This window comes from Camellia sinensis, chromosome 3, assembly GCF_055761805.1.
Source record: "Camellia sinensis isolate YWXY chromosome 3, ASM5576180v1, whole genome shotgun sequence".
NCBI lineage: Eukaryota > Viridiplantae > Streptophyta > Magnoliopsida > Ericales > Theaceae > Camellia > Camellia sinensis.
The window spans coordinates 25406893-25429505 of NC_138963.1; the positions used below are offsets into that span (position 1 = coordinate 25406893).

At 39.6% G+C, this 22613-nt stretch overlaps 1 long non-coding RNA gene across 1 annotated transcript; it reads right to left on the reverse strand.

Annotated features, from left to right (window-relative positions):
* Positions 1 to 4163: 4163 nt before the first annotated feature.
* LOC145820936 (uncharacterized) lies at positions 4164 to 6964 on the reverse strand. The gene is made up of 2 exons (XR_014362978.1): positions 6801 to 6964; positions 4164 to 4377 (listed from the first exon to the last, which is right to left on the reverse strand). It is a non-coding gene; the product is annotated as an uncharacterized LOC145820936 (long non-coding RNA).
* Positions 6965 to 22613: the final 15649 nt, after the last annotated feature.

A 22613-nucleotide genomic window follows, 5' to 3' on the forward strand; every position in this document is an offset into this window, starting at 1 on the left:
TATTGCCTCGTTCAGTAATTTGGGTGTAGCGATTTGAGCGCCAAGGTATACCTTCTTGTCCTGAGCTTTCATCTGTACTCCAAACTCATTAAGTGTTCCGACCATGTTCCATTCCTTGAGTGCCAAGCTAGCAATAATTCCCCGATTCTTGCGACTCAGGGCATCCGCCACCACGTTAGCTTTGCCAGGATGATAAGATACAGTAAAATGGTAATCTTCGAGGTATTCTAGCCACCGTCTTTGTCTCATGTTCAAGTCCTTCTGCGTGAACAAATACTTCAAGCTCTTATGGTCCGTGAAAATCTCAAATTGTTCACCATACAAATAATGACGCCACTGCTTTAATGCAAAAACCATTGCTGCCAACTCTAGATCGTGTGTCGGATAATTCTTTTCATGCAGTTTCAGTTGCCTGGAGCCGTAAGCCACCACCTTCCCTTTTTGCATTAGTACACAGCCTAGCCCATCCTTGGACGCGTCGTAATATACCGTATATCCTATGTCTCGCTCCGGAATGATGAGTATTGGGGCACTAGTCAATCTGCTCTTGAGTTCTTGAAAGGATTGTTCACATGCTTCATTCCAATCGTATTTTACCCCTTTTTTGCGTTAGACGAGTCATCGGCTTAGCTAGTTTAGAAAAGTCTTGAATAAACCGTCGGTAATAGCCAGCCAACCCTAAGAAACTACGAACTTCGAATACTGAGGTTGGCTGCTTCTAATCTAATACTGCTTCCACCTTGGCCGGGTCTACAGCGATTCCATGCTCCGACATGACGTGTCCCAAAAACGTGACTTCCTTCAACCAGAACTCGCATTTACTTGCTTTTGCATACAGCTGGTTGTCTCTTAAAACCTGGAGAACTACTCTCAAGTGTTGCTCATGTTCTTCTTCCGACGGTGGATAGACTAGAATATCGTCGATAAACACCACCACGAACTGGTCCAAGTACGGAGTAAAAATCTTATTCATCAAGCTCATAAACACGGCTGGTGCATTGGTTAATCCAAAGGGCATTACCACAAATTTGTAATGGCCATGTCGGGTTCGGAAAGCAGTTTTTGGTATGTCATCATCAGTGACCCGCAATTGATGATAGCCAGATCTAAGATCAATCTTTGAATAACACTTCGAACCTCGAAGTTGATCAAAAAGGTCATCAATCCGTGGAAGTGGATATCGGTTCTTGATCGTCACCCGATTAAGTTGCCGATAATCTATGCACAATCTTAGTGTTCTGTCTTTTTTCTTTGCAAATAGAACTGGTGCGCCCCACGGTGAGGAACTTGGTCGGATAAATCCCTTGTCTAGTAATTCTTGCAGTTGTGTCTTCAACTCTCGAAGTTCAGCAGGAGCCATACGGTGCAGTGTTAGGGATATTGGTGCAGTACTCGCTTGTAACTCGATACTAAAATCTACCTCACGATGTGGCGGTAATCCTGGCAATTCCTCAGGAAAAACATCAACGTATTCACAAACAACACGTGGAAGATTTAATTCCGATTGAGCTTTTTCATTAATGATCAAACTTGCTAACCATCCAGCAAATTGTCGATGCCACTGCATTTTACGATTTGTCATGCTCAGGGAATCCTCTCTATCCCTCTTAAATTGGAAACACGTTCCACTAGGTGTGCAAACCGTCACCCTCTTATGGTAGCAATCAATCACTGCTCGGTGGGCGGATAACCAATCCATTCCCAAGATTATGTCAAAATCGGACATGTTCATGACCCGAAGGTCATAACTCAAGTGTAACCCTGACACTTCTAATTCACACCCTCGACAGATTAATCCTACCCTAATACTTCCTCCCAAGGGTGATGCAACACGTAAAGTAGTTTCTAAAGGTTCACATTTAAGACCTAATGATTTAACACATGATGTTGATATAAAAGAATGTGATGCGCCAGAATCAAATAGAATGTGAACCCAAGAATTATAGAGTACAATGTTACCTCTAATTACTGATGGATCTTCATTATCTTCCTCTTGGAGAGCAAAAACTCTGCCTGTGGCTTTTTGATTACCAGTTGGTCCAACCTTTCGGTTTCCTCCTGACTTGTTCGTCCATGGCCTTTGCCCGCCAATAACTTGAGCATTCGCGCTTGAACCCCCTGCTTGATTTCCCATCCCACAAAGTTGGGGACATTCCGACTTCTTGTGCCCTATCTGATGACAGTGAAAACATTAGATTAATGTAATAGGCTTGGTTTGTAAACTTCCTTTCTGGCTTTGCTGTTGCGGCTGTTGCGACGGTCTAGTGTATGGTGTCCGTACCACATTACTTCGGTCATTTCTTCTTGGCCCTACAAAGGACTGACCCCCTTTCTTCGTTTTCATCATCCAAATCCTTTTTGAGTCTGCGCACTCTCTTTCTGTATCCAATGTCGTATCCACCACATCAGCAAATGTATGGAGGCGCAAGGGTAACACTTTACCTCTAATAATAGGGTCTAAACCCCACTCGAATTTTCGTGCTTTCTCTTCCTCATCTGCGACGTATCGGGCTGCGTATCGAGCCAGCTCTTCAAACTTGGCCACATACTGAGTCACTGACATCTCACCCTTGTTTCAAAGTTTAAAATTGCCAAATTCGCTCTTGTCTAACTGTGTTTGGGAAATATTTTCTTAGAAACAATTCTTTAAACTGAGCCCAAGTCATGCTTGTCGTGTCCCGAGAATTTTTCATCAAGGACCACCAATGATCCGCTTCTCTTTCTAGCTGATAACTTGCCAGGGCGATCTTGTCTGTATGCACAGTAATACCCATGGTTTCCAACATCTTTTCTATTTGACGAATCCAGCTCTCAGCGACTCTCGGGTCAGACTCACCTGCGAACACCGGCGGTCTTTGCTTTCTGAACTCAGATAACAAATATATCCGCTCATTTGGTTGCGTTCTTCTAAGCCTTCCTAACTCTTCAAGAATCTGGTTTTCGATTGGTCTTGGCAACTCCTCAGCAGGAATAGGTCTACCGCGATTAACGCCTTGATTGTGAGCTGGACGTCCTCGTCAGCGTCTTACTTGATCGTTTGCTTCCACATTGTCCGCCATCTGCCAAGTTTGCAGGTAATATAAGCTTGGGGTTGTTGTGGAGGCGAAGAGGTGTTCAATAAATAGGCTAATTTAATGTGGTCCGAGGTGTAATTAATTACTTTAATTTTTTTTTTCTAAATGGATGATGCAATTAAACCAAGCAAAATAAAATAAAATAACATACAATACACTGGATTAACCAACTAGATATTTTATATATACACATATAACTTATTCTTTCAAAGGGTTACACTATCTAGGTTAGCGTGTAGCGTGTATACACCAAAACAAAACACACTTCAACCACACAAAACACTATTTACAAAGGTACACAAAAAGGTTCGTCCCATGACTACTACAGCCCTAAGTCAAACGATTCCTCTGGGTTTTCTTCGGGATCTTCTTCGGGATCCTCTGGTGGTAAAGGAGCATATGTTGGGGAAGCTGGAAACTGCTGGGCTGGTATAGGGGAGTACTCTAACGACACCTCTATAGGGAATGCGGGGGAAGCTCCGGGAAGTACCGAGACAAAAGGAACCTCTAACTCAGGATGATGAGAGCCACAGCTCTCGGGTCTAACGCGATGCATCACTGGATGCGGATCCTCAGCCAATACCTCTTGCCTAAGCTCAGCAAAAGTCTGACCATTCCGCTCTATCTGTAGAGCGAACCTAAGCTCCCGGTATTTGCACTGGAGGCGTCGGCGTACCAACGCTCGTCTTGCTTGCGTGGTGTAGTATGAAAAATCCTCCTCTGTTTTCCGAATAGCTTTCTTTATCACGCGCTCCGCTCCTAATTGACACCATCGGTTAAGTCTTTGTGGACTAACAGCTACTGCCCGCCTATTCTGGAAACGAAAAACTCCCCAGTCATCAGCGCTTTCTGACGCAGAATCCATCCTATGGTAGGTAAACAAATTTTTTTTTTTAGTCCACCTTTAATATGATATAGTATAATGTTAACATAATGTAGTAATGTAAAAGGCAAGGATATCTAAAATCACAAGTCAACACGCGTGGGATAAGGGTTGAACCTAGGGCTCTGATACCAATTTGTCACGCCCCAAAATTTTGAGACCGCAAGAGAAATATATAAAGTACAACTCAAACAAAAGAGATAACCACAATATGTTAATATACACATACAAGCAGAGTTATAACATAGATAACTGATTTGAGTTCCACTAGAGGTTTACAAACATTGTCAAACCAAAAGGTAAAAGAAGAGAGAACACAAAAATAAACTACTAGTCCAAGTTTTCAAGTGAACCACGGCTCTAAAACTTCATCTTGATTGTCTTCGGGATCACCTTCCCCGTCGTAAGCTGCTTCTTCACCTGGCATGACATGCCATGAGCTTGGAATGCCCAATAAAAACACACACACCCCCATATCTTATATCAATCAATCATACACAAGACAAATCAGATAACATAACATACTTCCATTAAGGTTTTATAAAATTGTAGTTAGACTAGGCATTTAGAATCCCCCCCAAAGAGATCCTTCTACCCAACCACAAGATTAAACACCGGACTACTCAGAACTCCCCCTTTTGCTGCTTTGCAGACCTTACCACCCATGCCCACCTCTCGGTTATTTACCTGTCAGTGGCATTGATGGACCTCAAAAGGGATGGCCAACAAGTGGGCTCGCTTACACCCAAATCGTGCATCGGGCTCGCTTGCACCCTGAAACCACCGCATAGAGTCTGAATACATCCGGGTCAACCTAGGGGCTCGCCTAAACTGCTTACGCAAGACTTAACTCATTTGGTATTAATCCCATCCTAATTCATGTCATGCATATGTATAAAATTGTTCTAAAACACTAAGATAAACGTCACCCATTGCCAACCCCTTATCATTTCCCGTTTATTAGATCTTTTGCTAGGTAAGTTAGTCACATTCGGTAATTCGGTCATTTAAACGAGTATGGGAAAAACATACTAGAGGAAATATAGTCCATGGTCATCATACATAAGTATAGTAAGGCAAGAAAATAACATTAAAAAGGCTTTGAAACATTTAGAGACAAATAACATAATATAACACAATTTCCAGCACTGTTCGGTTCTGCAGGGCTAACAAGAACGCTTTGGTAATGTTAGGTTTTATTCTTGGCAATCCTGTTTGACAAAACTCCTTTCAGTTGTATTTATTTACGCACTTTTTATTTCAGTGAGGCTATGAGTGTTTAGATGCAAATCCAACCCGAATTGTGCTTTTCAGAGAAGTTTGTGATGCTAATGCTTTCAAGATTGCCACTTCGCTGATTATGACGGGGATCGAGCTGCCTGTCCGCTCGAGCGGACATTCCCCCGCTCGAGCGGAGAATCTCTGGTTCCAGCAGTTTGTCAGGTCTGTAAAAATACTGGAGGGTGTGATTTCGCGCTCGAGCGGGTTCTCCAGCACTCGAACGGACCTCTGTTATATCACGTGCAAATTTTACTGAAGACGCTCGAGCGGGATGTTGGGCGCTCGAGCGGACCGCGCGAACACAGTTTTCCGGATTTCAATAAGGATTGGGTTTTCTTCCAAATCTAGGATTACTTTTGGTTTTTCTATAAGTAGTTGGTTTTCTCCCAAAAACTAGACTACTCCTCAACTACTCCAGAACTTCTTTTTGGGTTTTAGGGTTTATATCTGGGGATACTTTGTGAGTTTTCTTTGATATTTTGATTGAGTATTCAACTTATGTTTTAAAGAGTATACATCAAAAGTTTTGTTTGTTCTACAAAAGAGAGATTTGTTCTTCGGTGGATTCTGAAGAATTCGAGCCTGAAGCTTTGGTGGATTTCGGGGTGGCTCATCGTAAAGACAATTCCGAGGTGAAGACAAGTTGGAAGAGGCACATAGAGGTTGGTTCAATTAGGCGTGGATTCGCTAGGTAATTGAGAGTATACCTGTGTAATTCCTTTAAATCTTTTTAGTGGATTGTTTTGTGGCTGTTGCCCGTGGTTTTTTTATCACAGTTGGAGGTGTCCAATTGTGGTTTTTTTCACGTAAAATCGTTGTGTCTTTTTGTCTTGATTGTTTGATTGGGATTGTTATATTTTGCTTAAAATTGATACATAATCACAAATCAACATCTAGGGGATTTCTAGATTTTTCAGGTAAAAATACTTCTAGGCCAAATTAGGGGCTAAAATTGCACAAAAACAATATTCAATCTGTCTAGTTTCAGTTCCAATTTTCAGAAATTGCACAGCCCCTCCACAAATTCATCTACAAACTACATTCGAAAATCTGTCCAGATTTGTCACCCTTTGGGGAAACCAACGTTTCTCTCAATCTACTTGATGGTTTTCACTCAAATAAAATCTGTTGGAAAGAGGACTCAGAGTTCTAAATTTTGACAAAAGAACCAACACGAGATGATTTTTCTAGAATTTTATAAAATTGCTAAAAGTGGACTGTTTTTCAGAGATTCAGGACCAGATTTTTCAACAAATTATCCAAGCCCTAAAAACACACAATTAGGAGCTAATAAAATTTTCACAAGCTCTAAACACATAAAATATCCTACAATAAATTCAGATTTGAGAATTAGATAGATTTGATATTTCTTTTAAATTAAAGAAGTTGCAGCAGTGCCTAATTTCACAAGTTTGCAAGACAATGATACTATTTCATACATACACCTTCACACACACCAAAAACACCCTATTTACCCTCAATTTGTAACACAAGAGGCATACTAGACCATAGAATGAGATGATGAAAGGATTGGAGAAAATAAGGAAGAGGTATGTTCTTACCTTCAAGAATTCCTTCTCTTTCCCTTTTCTTTCTTCTTCTTCTTACTTCTCTACCTCCCTTCCCTTGAGCCAACTCTCCCTCTCTCACCCTCTCCTTGGGCTTTAGAAAAACGTGGGAGTGGATTTGGACAAGCCCTCAATTTATATAATATAAGGTAGCTTAATGGCTAAGATAACTAAATATCTAGATAGTTATTTTTTTTATTTTTATTTTTGTTTGTTGTTATCCAATCACTTTTCCACCAACATATTATATATATATATATATATATGTGTGTGTGTGTGTGTATATATTTAAACTATGTATATATCCAAATAAACAATAGTATTCCATTCAAATAAATAATAAATGAAAGAACAATAAAAAAAATAGAAATAAAATAAAATGCGTGAATTAATTTAGAAATTATGAGGCAAAATAAATAAAACCAAGTTTTAGGATAGTTCCAATCATAAAGTGGCGTTCTATGATTTAATTATGGTAACACACAGAGAAGTTATTATTTACTTGGGCCCTTACACAGACTTTTACGGAACTAGGGCTAAAATGCTATTAGCCTAAGGCTCAGGGTATCAAGTGTAATGACAAAAAAAATAGGGTCTCTATAGCACGTGCGGTGAAGCTTGGCCGCACGTGCGGTAGTCTGGCTGTCTCGGATTCTTCACTTCTCGTACGGAGAATTTGCTTTCGTGCCCTTTTTTATTTAAGTTTCATATTTCCTGCCAAATCTGTACAAGTGTACGAAACACATCATCTCCACCAAATAAATAAAATTGAAAAACTAAAACTGTAACTTAAGTGGCCTCAATGTGGTACCTTTCGACCAACATCACACCCCCCAACTTACATTTTGCTAGTCCTCAAGCAAAACAAAAGAAATAAGAAAAGTAAAATACTCTCAGCCACTTTCGTAGGGATCACGATTGCATTTAGCATATGCAACAAGCCTTTAAACCACAAGGTTACCCCAAGTGGACGAGTATAGTCTCGTAAGGGTTTTCAGAAATGATACCCACAAACATCAACATATTCATATCCGCTCAACAACAATTAACCACACTACTCCACACAACAACCAACTTATGTGCCACTACAATGTGGTATTAAAACATGATAAGTCATTGAAGGCATAGTGGACAAGTATGAAGGAATCTATTGAGCTTAAACCACAATTCAGTTAATACAAAAGTAGAGTCCCCTGTACTAGTGAATGCTAGTAGACACATCATTAGTACCCTCGATGTAAAGTGCAATCTCCATATTAGTTAATTGTCCACTATAATAGCCCAGTGAACTCATAATAACACTCAACATATACAGAAAAACTAAACTGTTGCAACCAAGCTTCTCATTTTTTTTATTTTTTTTTTATTTTTTGAGAAAAGACTGTGCAATATCCTGATCCATTAAGCTTTCTAGTCAGCCCATGTAACAAGCATTAGGCCAATGACTCCCAAACCAGATGGTTTTAGGGCACTAGGTGTAGAGACACCCCTACGGGCTTAATAACTCGAGCTGAAAAGGCTACGAATCCGAACTAGTCATTCTCTTTATTTTTCATTAACTGTGCAATGTCTAGGTCCTTTAAGCTTTCTAATTAACCCATGTAGCAAGTATTGGGCCAATGACTCCCAAACCAGACGGTTTTAGGGCACTAGGTGTGGAGACACCCCTACGGGCTTAATAACTCTAGTTAAAGAGGCTACGAACCCAAAAAAGTCAATTTTTTTCTTTTTTTAACAAGAATCTTGGTTACTCATTTATTCTTTTCTGCAACCCTAGCCATTATCAATGATGTACACCAGGGATTATAATAAAGAGGTCACTACTATGATAGTGTGTTCATGTGAATTAAGGCATACTCATGACAAGTGCACTAATACCACAAACACAAACAACTATCCTAGTGCAAACATCACAAGTGAGTATTTACCCAATAAACCCTTTTCATACAAGCCCACTACGTTCCCCAATTAACATATGCTCATATCATTACCATATTGGCACAAAGTAAACATTAAGTGAAGTGGTGCAATCAAACATTAAGTGAAGTGGTGCAATCAAGTGCAGCAAGTACGAACATGAATGGTTATTACAAATACCCTTACCCCCCAACTGGAATATAACATTATCCTCAATGTAAGCAAGTATACATTAGATAGTAAAATGAGCGAGAGGATCTTACCAGACAGCGTGGGCGCACATCCAACGAGGCAAGGACACCCAAACACACACTTCTTAATGCTTAATGTCTTGGTGTGTTTTTTTTTTTTTTTTTAGTACAGTATAAAAGAAAAATAAATAACATAAAATAAAACAAAACAAAACAAAATGAATAAGGAAAGAAAATAAAGGAAATATACAGAAATCACTGATGTGGATCTGGCGGTGGTGGAAAATGCTGCTCAAATAGGGCATGCATCAGTGTCCGAGTCTCGAACGCCTCATCATGAACCCTAGTGCCATGCTGATCAAACTGCCGATCAAACTGATCAAACCGCTGATCAAACTGATCAAATCGCTGCCCACTTGAATCCCGGTATGCATAGAAGTCAGTTTGTAGAGAGGCAACTGACTGTTGATACCCATCAAATGCCTTCTGTGAATAATCCTGATAAGCCTGGTAGTCGGTCTGGAGATCAACCACAGATTACTGAATGGCGGCTTGATTATCCAAAAGAGCTTGATATTGTGCCCTCGTCATACGGAATGGTGGTGGCACTGGCGCTGCTGCGGCGGCGGGCTCGACTGGAGCATCATTAGGATTGGTTGGGACGTCGGGGTGGACTAGTGGAGGTGGCAGGCGAGCAGTGGTTTGGCGCCAGTGGGTTTTACCATAAAATGTGGGCGGCGGAAGCTGAACCTCGTTGGCCTGAAGTGGGTATGTGTCTTGGTCTTTGATGAGCGCAGTGATGAGGTTAGCAAAAGGGAGGGCCCATGTAGAACTTCCTCAGGTATTGCATGTTTTGACTCCATCAAGGATTCAATGCATCTGATTGTAGATCAAGGTAAGATGTCAATCCAAAACCCGAAGTCAGGCACAGAGGAAGTCCCCTCGCCGTTCTTCTTTGTGGCCAATAGGAATGACATTCTTTTTCAGTACCACATCGAGGAAGAGAAGGCGGCGTGGTAAATTAGGCCGCCAGATGCTCGTACGGTTGTCATCCTCCTGATGCCCCTCATAAAACTCAATCACCAGTGCCGGGATGGTGAGTTCCCGAGTGAATACCGGGAACTATTTTGCATTGATAGGGTCCATGGAACAGTGGAGGACCTCGGCAATTGAAGCTGGAGTGACCACTAACTCCACTCCGTCAACAAGGGAGCAAAGAGCTCTCGGGGCCTCGTCACGGATATACATATGTTGATAGAAAAGTCGCACAATGCGCAGGTATGCTAGTTCAGTAACGGTGCAGATGCCCAGGAGGCCCCGATCTTCAAGTTGTTGAATACTCCACGCAGTGGTTTGATGACGACGAAAGAAGTCCATATCAAAGGATGTATCATAAGCAACTGGTTTGGTGGCCCAAGCATCGGTTGGCACATCCCTAAATGCAATGTTGGCATTGCGAGGCCGTTTGGGTGCTCGGCGGGATGATAAAGCCATATCTGCACAAAATAGTTTAACCAACACAACCAAAAATATGGAACCATTATATTAACACTCATCAAATATAGCATGTATGCATAAATCATTCGAAATCGCATCATCCTCACACCACCGAATTGATTGGTATTTATTTATCTACAAACACACAGTGGAACTACAAAGATGAAATAAAGAAGAAAATTAAATTAAATGAAGTTAAACAATCTAAGTTAGTAGAAGAGAAGAAAGTGAAATAAAATAAAATAAGAATTCAGAAAATAAAATAAAATGAAATAAAAACTAAACTATTTAACAATAAAAATAAAAATAAAAATAAAATCACTAACTAAACAAGTAAAATAAAAATAAAAATAACAACAATCCACTAAATAATTAAACTAATCAGAATCACTAACGAAACAATTAAAACTAAACAAATAGAGGAAATAAAAATAAACTAAATTATTATTATTATTAGCACCTTTATTTCTGAGTTTTTTTTTTTTTTTTTTTTTCAGCATGGACCGCACGTGCGCTGGAGAGGGCCGCACGTGCGGCAATCGTCTTCTTGCCCAAATTTCAGTTTTTTTTTTTTTTTTTTTAAGTAAGAACCAGATTAATCACAAACAAAAACAACAACAACAACAACCAAAAACAAAGGCTCTACAAATATACTCCTACATCCACAAATCTACACAAAGAAGAAAAAATTACCTTGAAAAAGTGGAGAAAGAGAGAAAAGAAAGATGATTCGCCAGACGGAGAGGAAATAGGGCGCTGCTGGTGAGATGATGGTGAGGAAGAAGGAAGGTGAAGGTAGGTGATGGTGGGGTTTGATGGAGTTTGTGGGTGTGTGGGGTTTAGAGAGAGAGAGAGAGAAAGAAGAAGAAGAAGAGAGATGAAGATGAGAGGTAGGTAGAAAGAGTTGGGAAAGGGAGAGTCGGGCTTGGTTATTTTTTTATTATTATTATTATTATTATTATTATTTTTATAACAAAATAAAGAAAACTATATATACATATATATATATATATATATACACGGATTTTTTTATTTTTATTTTTATATTTTATAAGAAGAAGAAAAAGAAGAAATAGAAAAAAAAATGAAATCAGATTAAATTAAATATGCAGATTTTTTTATTTTTTTTATTATTATTATTATTTATTTATTTATTTTTGGGGACCGCGCGTGCTCTCATTTGGGCCGCACGAGCGCCTATTTATGACTGCTCCAGCGGCTGGATTGGGCCGCTCCTGCGGCGTGAAAGCAGTGGCCTTCTTGGGTTGGGCCGCTCGTGCGCCTAACCCAACCACTCGTGCGTGCTCTTTTTTTTTTTTTTTTTTTTTTTTTAAACTGGGCCACTTGTGCGCCAAATGGGGCCGCATGAGCGCTGAATTTGGGCCGCTCCAGCGGCTGGATTGGGCTGCTCTTGTGATGGGAAAACAATGACCTTTTGGGGTTGGGCCGCTCGTGCGCCCAGCCCAACCGCTCGTGCGGGCTCTTTTTTTTTTTTAAAATATATAAATTTTAAAAGATTAAAGAGAAGAAGTTAAAAATCAAGTACAACCCAAATCATGCTAAACCATTTCTACCTTTATTTGACATTCGAAATAAATATAGCACTTTAAAAAATATCAGAATGCCTAACAAGGGTATAATCTTCATGCGAAAAACACGGGTACTACTTTTCTCCTTAACTGTGTTTGTAACTTTCCCTATTCTCCAATAGGGTGACAAACTAGGTTGATTCGGTATCCAGAATCGAGGCGCATAAAGCTACCTCAACCTATGGGGCTGCCATACAGAGTTCATGCCGGGATAGTTTTGAAGCAATCTCCACACTCTTGGGTATTTAAACCAGACTCTAGTCTCGGAAATTCCAAACCTTTGTGTTCTAGGCTTTGCCATTCGAACTCTAGTTTCCACCGTCTCAGTTGGTCTCCTAGGAACTCACTACAAACACGTTTAAGTGGCTATACCAGACCGTCAGATGCAGTTCGGGCATGGCTAACACCAAAGGAATTACACCTTTAGAGGATTCAAAGTCTCCTAAACGCAAATAAAGCACAACAAGAACAAAGAAAGCAGAATAGAATAGAAGGGAAAAAAAAGAGAACAAGAAATCAATCTATCAATCATAGTAAAAAGGGTCCATCAAAGCAAAGGACTCAATCATCTCCCCATTCCCAATCCCCTCTATATATGGCTTCAGTCTTTGGCCATTCACTTTGAAAGTGTGGCCAGTCTTTGGATCTTGCACCTCAACGGCGCCATGAATAAATGCCTCAACAACCACAAAGGGACCATCCCACCTTGATTTTAGCTTACTCAGAAAGAGTCTCAATTTTGAATTAAAAAGCCATACTTTTTGACCGAGTTCAAAGGATTTTCTATTAATGTGCTTGTCATGGAATTCTTTAGTCCGAGCTTTAAAAACTCTTGAACTCTCATATGCATCATTCCAGATTTCCTCCAACTCATTAAGTTACAATTTTCGATGGAGCCCAGCCGCGGCCATATTGAAGTTAAACTTCTTTTATGGTCCACAATGCTCGGTGTTCAAGTTCAACCGGGAGATGGCAAGCTTTGCCAAACACTGCCCTGTATGGTGACATCCCAAGAGGTGTCTTATAAGCAGTGCGGTAGGCCCATAATGCATCAATCAACCGTTGTGACCAATCTTTCCTATCTGGCCTCACCGTTTTCTCTATTATGTGCTTTACCTCCCTATTTGAGACTTCTACTTGGCCATTAGTTTGAGGGTGGTATGGAGTGCCAACTTTATGAGTGATAGAGTATTTCTTGGCCACCGACTCAAAGAACCGGTTACAAAAATGCGTACCCTGATCACTTGTTATGGCTCTAAGAAACCCAAAACGACTAAAGATGTTTTCATGCAAGAATTTGATTACAACTCTATGATCGTTTGTTCGGGTAGCTATCGCCTCCACCCACTTAGACACATAATCGACTACCAAGAGAATATACTCAAACCCGAATGACGACGGGAAAATCCCATAAAATCAATCCCCCAAACATCAAATATCTCTACTACGAGAATAAGGGACATTGGCATCATGTCACGCCGAGATATCGAACCCATTTGCTGACAGCGCAAACAAGTTCTACAAAATTGATGGGCATCTTTAAAAATTGTGGGCCAATAAAACCTACTCTGTAAAATCTTGGCGGCCGTTTTATGCCCACTAAAATGATCGCCACATGCAGAAGAATGACAAAATGTGAAAATGCTATGCACCTCACTCTCCGGCACACACCTTCGGATCACTTGGTCGGAGCAATATTTAAACAACTCCGGATCCTCCCAAAAATAATACCTGACCTGCGAAAAGAATCGGTCTTTGTCTTGCTTAGACCAATTTTGCGAAATTTGCCCAATGGCCAAGTAATTCACAATATGTGCAAACCACGGGGGGCTCGCTCATGACAACTCAAGGAGTTGTTCGTCCGAAAATGAATCATGCAAAATAAAAAGGTCACTAGTATACTCAACGAGGATTCGAGAGAGGTGATCCGCCACCACATTCTCAGATCCTTTCTTATCTCGGATCTCTAGGTCAAATTCCTGAAGCAACAAAATCCATCTAATTAACCTAGGTTTGGTCTCTTTCTTTGATAGTAAATACCGCAAAGCGGCATGATCAGTGAAGACTATGACCTTGGAACCTAGGAGATAGGACTGGAATTTATCTAAGGCAAAAACCACAGCTAGCAACTCTTTCTCGGTGGTAGTATAGTTCAATTGTGCATCCGAGAGAGTGCGACTAGCATAGTATATAGCAAATGGTGCCTTATTGACCTTTTGGCCCAACACAACCCCGACAGCATAATCGGAGGCATCACACATGATTTCAAAGAGAAGCGACCAATCTGGTGATTTCATGATTGGGGCGGTGGTCAGGGCCATTCTCAATGTTTCAAATGCCTTTAAGCATGCCTCATCAAAGATAAAAGGCGCATCCTTAACCAGTAAACTACACAAAAGGATGTGATATCTTACTAAAGTCTTTGATGAACCTACGGTAAAAACCTGCATGCCCTAAGAAAGACCTAATTTGATGCACGGAATTGGGTGGAGGAAGGCCTGCAATGAGGTCAAACTTAGCCTTGTCTACCTCTATACCTCGAGGGGACATAATGTGTCCCAACACTATACCCTCACAAACCATAAAATGGCTCTTTTCCCAATTTAAAATTAGGTTTGCCTCAGTGCATCGTTCTAACACTCTAGTCAAGTTCCTAAGGCATTTCTCAAAAGATGGTCCAAACACCGAAAAATCATCCATGAAAACCTCTAAGAATTTCTCCACCATATCGGAGAAAATGGCCATCATACACCATTGAAAAGTTGCCTGTGCATTACATAGCCCAAAGGGCATGCGCCTGTAAGCAAAAGTGCCAAGAGGGCATGTGAATGTGGTCTTTTCCTGGTCAGTAGGGTACACCGGGACTTGATTATACCCCGAACAGCCATCAAGAAAACAGTAGAAACCCTGCCCCGCTAACCGCTCTAGGATCTGGTCAATGAAAGGTAAGGGAAAATGATCCTTCCTAGTCGAGGAATTCAGTCTCCTGTAACCAATGCACACTCGCTACCCAGTAGTGGTTCGTGTGGGGACTAACTCTCCTCTCTCATTCTCAACAACAGTGATGCCCGATTTCTTGGACACCACTTGTGTGGGACTCATCCACTTGTTATCCGAGATGGGTATATAATACCCGCATCCAACAATTTCAATACCTCCTTTTTCACCACCTATTTCATATTAGGATTTAGTCTCCGTTGCATTTGATGAGAATGTTTGGTGTCCTACTCTAGGTGTAGGTGTAGAAGAAGCATTAAGCAAGACATTCGCCTCCTCAACTGATCTATCAATATCAAAATTTTCAAACCCAAAATGAGCTAGACAAGCCTCTAAAGGGTCCTCTACAAGAATGGAGGGCAAAACTTCCTCCACAACCTCATCCACAACATCTACAAATAAGCACTCCTCTCTCTCATGGGGTTGTTGGGATGCTTGGAAAACATTAAGTTTCACTTGCATGTTACCAAATGAAACTTTCATAACCCTGGTTCGACAATTAATGCATGCATTGGCCGTAGCCAAAAAAGGTTGACCTAAGATTACCGGGATTTGTTTCCTAGAACTGGCTACCGGTTCCATATCTAAAACCAAAAAGTCGACAGGAAAATAAAACCTATCGACCTTCACTAGCACATCCTCAATCATGCCACGTGGCATTTTGAGGGACCGGTCAGCCAACTGAAGAGTGACAGTGGTGGGCTTCAACTCGCCAAGCCCAAATTCCTCGTACACAGAGTACGGTAACAAATTGACACTAGCCCCTAAATCTAATAAGGCCCTATCAATGAAATGGTCCCCTATAATGCATGCAATGGTTGGGGCACCCAGGTCCTTAAGCTTAGGAGGTGTGTCATTCAACAAGATGGAGCTTACTTGCTTCGTGAGTAGGACCTTTTGGGACACGTGTGTCCTAGATTTACGCTTTTGCATACAAAGATCCTTCAGAAATTTGGCATAGGAGGGTACTTGCTTAATCGCCTCCAACAGGGGGAGGTTGATTTTTACCTGTTTAAAGACCTCCATCATTGCTTCCATAGATGCCGCCTTCTTATTAAAAGGGGACAATGTATCAAGGCATTGGGGAAAGGGTGCCTTAGGCACATATGTTGCCTTGGGCTCATGTAAAGTGTTAGGGACTAAGTCATCCCTCTTAAATGTTTCCCCTTCACCCTTGCTCTCATTGGGTGTACCACCGTGGTCACCATTCTTAGCTCTAGTTGCATCAGACGCAACTGACTGAGGCTCTAACTCCCTCCCACTTCTCAAACTAATCACTACTTGTACCTGCTCATGGTGCTTTCCATTCCCACCCGAACTCTCTGCCCCGTATTGTTCCTTAGGGTTGGCTACAGTTTGACTTGGTAATTTTCCCTCCTCTCTTCGGTTCATGTTGTTAGCCATTTGACCCAATTGGGCCTCTAGCTTGGCAATAGAGTGAGTGTGGGAGTGAACTACCGGTGCTAACCCCTTAAGTTTTGAGAGAACTTCCAACACCTGAGTCTCAAAGGCAGAGTTGTCCTGAGGAACAGGCGGGGGTTGTGGTTGCCAGTACAGTTGTGGGGGTCGATAAGCTTGCGGTGGTTGGTAGGATGATTGGTTGGAAAAATTATTGAAATTATGCCTTGGTGGTGGAGGATTGTAAGAAGTGCCTTGTGAATGGGGTCTCCATGAAAAATTAGGGTGATTTCTCCATCCCGGATTGTATGTGTTGGAGTATGGATCATTACCCGGGTTGGAGAATCCTTGAGCCGCATTCACATGCTCTTGGACTAACTCCGGAAATTGTGATGCCGAAGGACACTCACTCAAGTCATGAGCAGGGCTCGCACATATAACACATGCCTCGTGAAATTGAGGCTGATCTTGATGGGTAGGGGTATGTTCCGTAGCTAATAATTGGTCCATTTTGTGGGAAAGTGCCTCTATTTGTTGGGCTAACTCTAGATTTTGCCCGACCTCATAAATGCCCCCTCTTTTCGGGGCTCAAATTACTGGTTGTTGGACTTGCCGGGCTACGGAGGCATGGTGAAGGGAATTATCACTTAGGTTCTCAAACAATTGCCATGCCTCGGCATCGTTTTTGGACATGAATGTCCCACCATAGGATGAGTCCACCATTTGGCAGTGCGGCTCCGTTAAGCCATAATAAAATGTTTGAACAAGTTGCCAATCAGGCACTTGGTGGTGGGGACACTGTTGGAGAAGGTCTCAAAGTCTTTTCCACGTCTCATGGAATTGCTCGCCATCCATTTGAGCAACGTTTGTGATGGCTCGCCTAAGTTGGTTGGTTTTATCTATGGGAAAGTACTTCTCTAAGAACCGTTGTTGTAATTGGTCCCAAGTTGTGATTGAATTAGCAGGTAAGGAATTTAGCCAGTGTTTGGATTTATCCTTTAATGAGAATGGAAACAATCGCAACATTAAGGCCTCATTTGTGAAATTCTGGATCCTCACTGTCGAGCAAATTTCCAGAAATTCATTCAAATGTTTGTAAGGATCATCATGAGTTAGTCCGTGGAATGATGGAAGCATTTGTATGGTGCGGGACTTAATCTCATAATGAGCAGCAGTGGTGTTGGGTAATTGGATGCATGACGGTGATGTATATGCAGTGGGTGTGAAATAATCCTTAAGGATCCGGTTAGGCACATTCAGGACATCTGGATCAGCCATCTCTAATGGCTCAATGTATGAATATGAATACTCAAGCCTAGGAACACGGGCAGAGACCCTAAGTCTCCGAAGAGTCCTTTCTAGTTCAAGGTCCAAACTCCATAATTCAGGGCGACAAGAACGATGCCCGTGCATACATTACCCAAACACACACAAAAAGTTCCGACTCTGTGCACTAAGTTATGAAAGCAAAATACCAAAGAGAGAAATACTCACAGCGGTTTAACGAAAACGATTTACTCGTCTTATGGGTGCTTGACGTGTAGACGTTGTCTCCAATCTCTAATTGAGCTTCGTCTTGCTTTTTAGCACTTTGGTGCTTTACTTGCGAGTGTTTGCTTCTGTTTACGCACTTTAGTGCTGCGTTTTTTTTTTTTTTTAAAGCTCGGTTGCGCTTCACTTGCACTTCGGTGATAGCTCCAATTTCAAATGCTCTGCACACTTAACAACACGAAAGCATAAAATCCTAAACTAAAAATTAAAATAAGAATGTAACTTTAAATTAACTAATTTTGCCAGAAGTCCCCGGCAACGGCGCCAAAATTTGATGGGTCGTTGAACACACCAAATATAAATCACTAAACTATACCAAATTCTATCAGAATAATGGCAAGTCCAGGTATCGATCCACAGGGACAAATGTGAAATTAGATTAATTCAATCGCAAAATCCCTAAATTAATTTTGATTAAAAAGATAAGATTGATTTTATAACTAAACAACAATTAAATGAAATTGAGGAATTATACTGACAATTAAAATTAGGGTTTGAGATAATAATTTTCGGGAAAAATCCTAGGGCAGAGAATTCACCACTAACCACAAGGATGAGACTTAACATTGGCCAACAATTGCGATTCGGTTTAAACTGCCTAATATTTCATAACTACAAGTTTGAAATATTGATCAAGAGGGTTGTTGCATTCAACGTGCATGCACAAATCATCCCGAGTAGTACGAGTCGTTTGTGCTAAACTATGGTAGCAAGACGACTCGTCTCTCATAGCATGACTCATCTCATACTTTGAATACACACACGAAGAAAACTAATGTATGGAAAGCATTAAACAATCACAGAGAGTAAAATGCTTGAAGACATGAAAGAAACAAATATTAAAAACTTCTAAATCATCCATACATCCATTCAAACCAATTCACAATTAAAGCTAATGAGAAATCCTATTACATGGCTAGGGTTTCATCAAAACCCTAGAAAAGACGACTAACCACTCATGGAGGAGTGGGAAGATGAGGAAAAAACCCCCATGGAAGTGTCCTTCAATCTTTGGTAGAATATCACCTCTTTAGAACCCTAACCTCCATTTCTCTGCATTAATTTTTCCAACCCTAAGTTTGGCTATTTTTTTGTCTTTTATTCATAGCAAAACAGACCAAAAATTCTGTGCACGCGTCCCTAGGTGGGCTGCTCGTGCGCCCATGTGGGCCGCACGTGCGGTAGTCTGGCTGGCTCGGATTCTTCACTTTTCGCACGGAGAATCTGCTTTCGCGCCCTTTTTTATTGAAGTTTCATATTTCTTGCCAAATCTGTACAAGTGCACGAAACACATCATCTCCACCAAATAAATAAAATTGAAAGACTAAAACTGTAACTTAAGTGACCTCAATGTGGTACCTTTCGGCCAATATCATGAACATATTTGAGAATAAGTCTTGTTCTCATAGAAAGCGGCCCCACTTTCATATCACATAGGTAAATTTTGTTAAGGATGTTCCTGTAATTTACACACCCCACTCAACAAGAGTTACAAAATTTCATTAAGAGTATAAAAACTCAACCATCCAACATTACAAGATAAATGCACTTACATCATAGGAATGGACAACAAAATATTAAGGAGTGCATTTTTTACAACCGCTATATGATTCGTTTTTTCCATTAAACCTAGTTACAGGATCTCTGGCCCCCAAATTGGGTGTGCTCACACATGGTTTATAAAATGGTCCAACATTAGTAAATACATTTTCAAACCTTAAACCACTTCTTTTTATTTTTTTATTTTATCAACTATCCAAATTTTTACATACTAGACATGTTGATTCATATTTATTAGTTAGTTAATAGACAAACCATAACCTCTATGTTATAATTTTTTACTAGTAAATTATGCTAAATAGTGATTCTATTTACAATATATTTTTTTAAACAACAAAACATAGGAATGTAATTTTTAATAAATAATAATTATATTCTAATTTATTACAGTCAACCAAACACTACTTAATAGAATCTAATAATTTTCAATGCAGACAATAATTGACCAATTGATTTAATAAGGTATATATGCATATGACCCGACCAACCCAATGCTCAATGGTCCAATTCAAAACCAGACGGGCTTGGAAGGGAACTACTGATTGGGCCCACAAAATGAGTTGGGCTGTGGGGACTATGTCACAATGATTCATGATGATGTAAAACAAACATCACTATCCCACGTGATTAAAAGAAAGCCTTCTCTCCCATCCCATCATCACAGCCATCTCCCTCAATAATATGATAATAAAAATATTTGAACTGACTAATTTATTATTCTTAAATTATTTTTAATAATATATTTGGCAAGTGTTAAATTTTAATTTATAAATATTTTATCATGTGAATTTTCATCTCAATATCATATAATTAGGAGTCATTTAAAAATGATAAATTAAAAAAAAAAAATGTAACATTATGATATAACAATAGTGAAAGTCTAAACATGGTCAACAAAAAGCATGCTAATGGACTCCAAAACACACCGAAGTCATTATCATACAAAAGGCACATGTCAATAAGGCCCAGCTCCTATGACAGTGGTCCGCAATCATAGAGCATGTGAGCCCATATAAAACCCTCTATTTAAAAAAAAAAAAAATTGGTTATTTTAATTGATTTTTTAATTTTTTATAAAAAAAAATATGTAAAAAAATAAAGAAAGTAATATGATAATTTTTAATAACTTTAAAGCATTTGGCTATTATAGCCACTCTGCCTAACCAATGGATGTGTTGTTAAATTTGTAAAATATAAATTTTAATTTTAATTTCAATTTAAAAATACATATGTTATGTATCATTTAAGAGGTAAAGATTTTATTTTCCAAACTAAAATTCTTGAGTTTGAGTCCGTACTTCATGCTATATATAATTTTGTTTTTTTGAAATAGGGAAATTATGATGTTGCTATAACATTGAATAATATATTGAAATAATATGATACATAGAACTCAAGTGCCACGGATATGAATTTAAAAAGTGACTTTGTATAGCATTAATTTTTCTTCTTACTCAATTTTTTTGTAAAATTGATTTTGTTATAATAAGATTAAAATAGATTGATATTTTCTATGAAAAGTAAGTATCATAAAAAAATGTATCATTATGTTAGACAAATGCTAAGTAGTATCCTTCAAACATTTTAATATTGTGATTTATTTAAAAAATGCCTCGGGGATGTTGAAAAAGTTTAAAACAACTTTTAAATTAAATGAAAAAAAATTAAAATTGATATAAAAAAAGGAAAATTTACCCATAAGTCCTAGTTTTTGAAACGTTGAACCATTTAGTCCTAAAAGTTTTCTTATGCTCCATTTAGTTCCATTTTTACATCAACATGATGTGAATGATGTAAATGATCTGATGTTTCATTCTATAATTTCAAAATTTATTGAAATCTGATGAACATTAGATGTTTTTCATCCTATATTTTCAAACATTATTGAAATTTGATGAACATTAGATGTTTGAAATCCAATGTTTGTAACATGACTCGGATGTTATTAACATTGTATCTGATGTTATTAACATTGTAATGGGACCTTTCAGTCTATAAAAAAACTTTTAGGACTAAACAGTGCATAAGTTATTAATTTGGGATTTATTGGTGCATCCCCCATAAAAAAAAGGGAATGACTTCTGTCCAGTCCTTAATCGGACTGGATTGTACTGTTGGACCCGTGGAGGCCCACCACGGGTCCCGTTTTGATAATCTGAACCGTTCAATGTGTAGAACTCGTTGAGTACTATATGCCTGTAAAAAATCACGTTGATCGGATATCGATAGCTATGTGATCAAAATAGATTTTTGTCAACCGTTAATTTATTCACCGTCTATTTTTTTTATTACAAAACTGATTTGATCACATAACTATCGATATCCGATTAACGTGATTTTTTACAGGCATATAGTACTCGACGAGTTCTATACATTGACGGTTCAGATTATCAAAACGGGACTCGTGGTAGGCTCCCACGGGCCCAACAACACGGTCTAGTCCGATTAAGGACTGAACAGAAGCCATGCCCTAAAAAAAAAGTACATTGCATTTTTCCTTCTTCTTTATCTTTATTTTTATTTTTTCTCAAAAGCACATTTTACCAACACCATTAATAATAGGGAAAATTGGTTTAGGGTCCCTCTCCCACTTTTCATAATGAGAGAGATTCACAAAATTATTTTTTGATGTCTAAGGTCCCTAAACATATCACAGAGAAATTTGACCTTACCAAATCAAAACTCATCTCTCTCACTCTCTCTAAACTTCTCCATTCTCATACCTGTTTAGATCAACTCTTGTTCCTCACCCCTGACTTCATTCTCCAGCCGATTGAGCTCCACCTTCACTGGATCCGACCTTCAACGGCGTCGCCGAGCCGTCTGAGGAGCGGCGATCCAGAGGCGTTGATATTAGACACTGGTGGCGTTGTTGTTGCTGCAGATCTGCAGACTACACTGCATTGTGCCCCAACGTATATAGATCATAAAGGCACATCTTCACCCATAGTTTTGCAGCTAAGATTTACAGCTAGATGGAGATTTGTCAAGCTATGAAGTGTTCAATCATTCTTGTAAACTAATGTCGGGTATTCTGGACTCATGTTGTTCTGCACATACGCTACAATTTCCTCCTGCAGATCATGGAGAAATACTTAATTCGGTGG